Source organism: Myotis nattereri, assembly GCF_964212035.1.
Source record: "Myotis nattereri genome assembly, chromosome: 6".
NCBI classification, from domain to species: Eukaryota; Metazoa; Chordata; class Mammalia; order Chiroptera; family Vespertilionidae; genus Myotis; species Myotis nattereri.
The window spans coordinates 63,399,528-63,405,565 of NC_138081.1; positions in this window are offsets into that span (position 1 = coordinate 63,399,528).

A 6,038-nucleotide genomic window follows, 5' to 3' on the forward strand; every position below is an offset into this window, starting at 1 on the left:
ACAGAAAGTAGGAAGCAGTAAGTACAAGGTGTTCATGTATCCATGGGTGCAAATGTTCTCTCTAAACCTTCTAGGTATCGTTACTAACCAAGTTTTAGGCATTAATAAGAGGGCCTGATATTCAAAATTTCAGGAGCCCCCTTGGCACCTGATGGGGAAGTAAAAGGACTACAAAGAGGACAGCTTCCTTCCTTTTTCCCTTCCTTCCTTCCTTCCTTCCTTCCTTCCTTCCTTCCTTCCTTCCTTCCTTCCTTCCTCTATTTGCTCTGAGAACTTCCCAGAGCTCTTGAATGAAAGGGAAAGGAGTTGGGGATACCCTCAAGTATACTGTAAGGCCAGAGCTGCTCCTTGTTTATTCTAAGACCATAGCACCTTGAAATCTGCAATACCCTCTCTGGAACACAATGTCCTTCCACTCACTATAAGACCCCAGAGCCTTAAAGAGACATGAGCCCAGGAAGGGAGATTTAAAAAGCAAAGCCAGAAGGTCAGGTGGAGCAGAAGACCCGAGTCTCAGCTTGGCGTCCCTTAAACGGCTCACTAGCAGCGTGGCCTTGCACAAGTTCCCTTACCTCCCTGTGCCTCGGTCTCCTCATACATAACATAGAGACAGTAACAACTTTCCCATAGGGCTGTCGTGATCATTGAATGAGTTAATGTGTTTAGAGAACTTAGTGTCGTTCTTTCTGGCCCATAGTAAGTGCTGTCATGTGTAATGGGTTATTGTCGTTGTTCACATAGGAAAGGACAATTGTTTTACTTGTGCCCTAGTTTATATCCTTCTTACCTGCCAGCTGAATTGCCTGTTTGGGGCTTGGGCTTACTGGGTCTCCACTCAAATGACATAAGAGGGGCATGGAAACCACATCTCCACTTCCGTGTTACTCCTGAGCCCATGGTCTTTTTCCTGACAGTGGTTCTCAACCTTCCTGATGCCGCGACCCTTTAATACAGTTCCTCATGTTCTGGTGACCCCCAACCACAAAATTATTTTCGTTGCTACTTCATAACTGTAATTTTGCTACTGTTATGAATTGTAATGTAAATATCTGATATGCAGGAGGGTCTTAGGCTACCCCCGTGAAAGGGTCGTTCGACCCCCAAAGGGGTCGTGACCCACAGGTTGAGAACCGCTGCTTTAGAATCTTCAGGTGCCAGGGCCTATCTTACTAAGGTTTCCATTATTTCTGGGAAAGCACATTGGTCCCATTTAACTAGCAGGTCTTTTTCTTCTCCCTTTGATCCACAGTATTCAAAGCCATGTCCTTTTTTCCCTATAGTTCTGATTTCTATGGTTTTGGGTGCCATTTAGGCATACCACTTTCCCCCCTTTTACCTTTCTCATTGTTGGCTGTGCTCACTTGTACCTTTTCTCTTTAAAGCAAGCTCTTCATACCGTGCCGGTTCCATCACCTCTGATTCCTTTCAACCTGCCCCTTAGAACAACCACAGCCCGGATCACTTGACTATGAATTTGCACTGTCCATGTTAGATGCAAACTCAATTGCAGAGCGCTCATCCCTACACCTCCTTCAGGACTGTTCCCCGTGCACAAGGCTGCTGAGAATTTCCAGAGAACTGCCCCCTCCCAGAGGGGACAGAGGCCAGAAGATACTCTCCCTCCTCACCACCCTCCTCAGAGACTTAGAGCGTTGCTCAGGGAGAGAGAGAAACAAATGCTGTCTTGAAAGAAGGTTGCCGTTGCTAGGAGAGAAGCAGGAGAAACAGTTCCCTGTCACAAAGGGCGGCAGGAGAAAAGCGGCTCTAGGCCAGACGACATAGCAGAGTGGGGACGGGTGCTGGTGTCTGGCTAATGTGCGGGTGTGTAGCTGCCATTAGGTGCTCTAACCGAAAAGTATGAGATCACAGGAATAGGTTTTTAATAGCTGCAGTTCTGACTTTAATGTCTTTGTGGGTTTTTAATTTAGCCTTTAGTGTGGGGAAATTGTAAATAAAAAGCAGGAAACAAATTCTCATTATTGACATAACTTCTGCTGCTCAGGTCTCCCGGCACTCACGGCCTTCGCGGTGGCTGGGTACCGGCCTAAGTCCCGCAGGCAGGTACTGGTGGGCACAGGGGCGGTAAATTATTTATTTTTGCCCTCCTGTGGTAAGCAGTCTCTGGCAGGGAGAGGAGCTCAGTAAACATGTGCAACTAAGAATTTCAAAAACCCTGAGAGACAGTATATATATATATAGATAAACCCCACCTTCAGGCGTCCTGCATTCCAGCCGGGCCTGTCCATGGGCTACACCCCAAATACAACGGTATTTTCCTTTTTCCTGCCTCCAGACCTTTGCTCATGCTAGTCCTCCTGCCTGAAAGGGACAATGCCGCCCTGTCCTGGAGATGAGAAAGTCCTAGTCCTAGCAAGTGCCAAAAGAGCAAGCTGAGGAGTGTAGATTTTATTTAATGGGTAATGGGGAGCCGTTGGTGGGTTTTGAGCAGAAGACACAGGTGTGACTTTAAGGTTGAGCCCCTTTAAGGCCTTTAAGACCTGAAGAATGCAGATCATGGCACTCCCAAGCCCCCACTTTACATACTTCAAAGTAAAAACAGTACCATATAGTAAAACACAAAACATCAGCTATATTGACATGGAAAAAGCTTGATCCCACAGTTGATCCTCCATCTGCTGATGTAAAATTCTGGAGGCAAAAAGAGGGTCTTTTCCAGACCTTTCTCTCCTCCTCACCACTCAAGACTGACATGGACCTCTTTCTTTATGGTAGAACATTCTCCCAGAAATATATCAAGTGTTATAAGGTTTGAATACAGAGATCTAACAAAATAAAGTGGTCTTGCCTGTCTATGTATTTTCTTCACACAAAATTAGGTAAGGGTGGAGCATAATTGTTTCAGACTAAATCCTCTCACTTTTGCTGCAGCCTCACAGTGCATCTAAAGCAGCGTGTCCAACTCAAAGGCTCACACGGGCCAAATAAACAAGGTTTACGTGTATGTGGCCGCAACTAAACAAAAGCTTCAATTTTCATAGAAACGTAGGTTTATTTCGATAGAGACATGCTGAATACAAAGGGCTGAAATAAATGAGGAATCGTTAACATAAAATAATAGAACATTTTAATACAAATTAATATTTTCTCTCGAACATTAACTTACCAGACACTGAATAACTGCACAAATTAATAAGCGTAACACAAATAAACCTATTTTTCTTGTTCTCTGAAAGCAAAATATCTCCTGTTGTGCACACCAAACAAGTCAGTCCAAGACTAATGGGCTGCTAAAATATTCGCTGCTAGTATTAGTGGAGAGAAATGGTGCGCCTGCACGTAAGGCGTGTAAGGGAAATGAATGCGACCTGATTATAGTAACCAGTCACTAGTGAACTTTGTGGTTCATTATTCATAATTATGTATAAGAGGATATTGTAAAAATTAAGTTGTGAAATTTTTATTAAAATGTTTCTTACATACTGTTATATTGGTTGGGCTGCAAAAATATTCGTTGTGGGCCGCATGCAGCCCGCAGGCCACGAGTTTGACATGCTTGATCTAAAGTGTCTTGAAACCTTTAAATGCTGCACTGATGAAATTTTAAGGGAATCTTCATTTTGTATAGTACATTAGATTAGAGCCCTCCTAAGTCTGGTAGACAATAATGAAAATCGTTTGCAAGCCACACAATCATGTTCCAGCACTTAATTTCAGCATAAGAGGAAACTGGTGAGCATTGGGCAAATTCTTCATTTTGCTTAATTCTGGTTTAAAAGCAAAAGGGGATCAATTTCACAAAGGGTCTTTTAGCCCTAAGCTTTTAAAAACAACAACAACTAAGTTACTCATGAAAAGGAGCTACCTTAAGGTTTCATGGCTAAGAAATAAAAATCAAAACTAAATCCACAATCTCACAATCATATCTCTTTAAACAGAGAGACCCTCTTTAACACAGAGGTCTTTATCTTCTTGGCCACCATGCTTTAATAAAATACAGCTCTTTCTGTGTAGCCTATCTCAAACCCTATGTTAAACAAAGGGGAGAAGTCCCATTATTTTTCAGGCTTTAACATCTCAGGATAAATTGGCTGTTCATCTATTATTCATCTGCCATTGTTAGAAATTAAGTCTTTGTTACTGAAAGAGGTAAAACTTAGCAGGGCAGATCAATAGAATTATTTTTCTCCTCAGACAATAGCGGTAAGAAGATAATGATTAGCAATGTCTTTAGAAAAAAACAAAACCTGCCTTTCATTAGCAGTTCATGATCCAGAAAAGGCTTTTTTGAGTTTCTGAACAAAAGACAGCTCCTAAGGTTTAACAGCTTCGTGATCAGAGAAATTTTCTGCAACTCTGAAACCTCTCTAAGTGCCCAGCAAAAGAAAAGCATATTCTATGCACAGTCCACTCTCAGAGCCATAGGAAAGCCTTCGTGATTAACGCTCTTTGAATTGTTCTGGGCCAATGCTAAGCCCCACATCACTACACTGGGCCAGCGGGAGCTGAGAGATCAAGAGAGAAAGCAGAGAGCTCAGACTAAAGCAAGTGCTCCAGCAACAGGAATAGCAGCTCTGCTCTCAGAAGACAGCCCGCTCTGACTGGCTTCACACTTTGGCCTCACGTGGTTTTTTGGGAAGCTACTTGTCATGAAATTTTATGATCTGTTAAAAAAAAGAAAAAGTGTAAGAATATTTTTTTCTTACCTACTTACAAGGATGTTGGAAAGATTAAAATTAGATAGCTGTGAAAATGTTTCTCATTCTCCTAGGAAAGGCTAGAGAAATGCTTTGTGGATAAACTCGCGCGTTGGAACTTTAAAATAGAATGATCCCATCTCACAGCTTTCTCCCATTAAAAACCCAGGATTTGGCTGACCCAGCAGTCAGTCTCCTCATCTCTGAATAGCTCTTGGAAATCATTTTGCTTGAAGCCCCAAAGTATTTCATACATGACAGACAAAAAGGAAAAATCACCACCCCTCCAGACCCTTCCTGGATTAGTCAAGAGAGAAATTCCAGCAGCCCTGCCTTGTCTAGGAGAGGAGATATTCCCCCTACCCCGCCCTTCCTAGCCTCAAAACACATTTTCCTTTGTCTCCTTCCAAATATAAGAACTAGCAAGTGCATTGCCTCCTGTTTACAATCTGCTCATATCATCATATTCTATTCTTTCGTTTATGCCCTAATGGGTAAGGCATGGCCCACCCTCAGCAAAACTGTATCTTGATACCTCCATGCTCTGCACATCAAACCCTCAGCAGCCAACACTTCCAACTCCAGCAGAGACCTAAGACTTGGCATTCCCACACACGTCCACCTTTTACTCCACCACCCTGCCCATCCCCAACTCTACCTTATCAAAATCAACTTTCAGCTGAGGCCTGCAACACATTCCCATGAAGCTGTAAGTCACTGGGATCTGCTTTAAGGAGCTACACCTTTCTAAATAGTTTTACTTCATATGCTTCTCCTTTTCGGGCGCTGAATACACCTTCTCTCCCCATTTTTCATCCCACAACCTCTCCCCAGTGAGAAGAGCAGAAGGGAAATTTCATTACTGTTTTTCTTTTTTAAAAAAAGCTGTATACAATAAGACATGCCCCAACAGAGGTGTGAAGTACATAGGAATGGTTTGGAAGAGGCAAAAAAAAAAAAAAAAAAAAAAAAAAAAAAAAAAAAGGCGGGGGAGGGGTAGGCCTTAAATTAAAGAATGAAATCCTAAGAATGGAATTTCGGGTGAAATTTGATGGAAACAGAGGGCCTCCCCTGAAGCTACTAAACTTGGGTGTTTCCCAGTCTACCTGCAGGCTAACCTAACCTGATTATGGGGCTACATGGTACCAGGTACCGAGAACTGAGTGGTGGAGATGATGTGATGGCTTCTCAGGTACCGGGCCTGGTTGGTATGTAGCATTCAGTTGCAGATAGCAAATGCTACATTTAGGGTTAATATAAGCTGAAAGGTACTATTTCTAAGTATTATGTGGCTTCCTAAGTCATGGAAAAGTAAAGAAAGAGGTGCTGACTGAGCTACTGCTGGAAAAGCAGCTGCCACTGCTCTCGGATGCAGCAAATGTA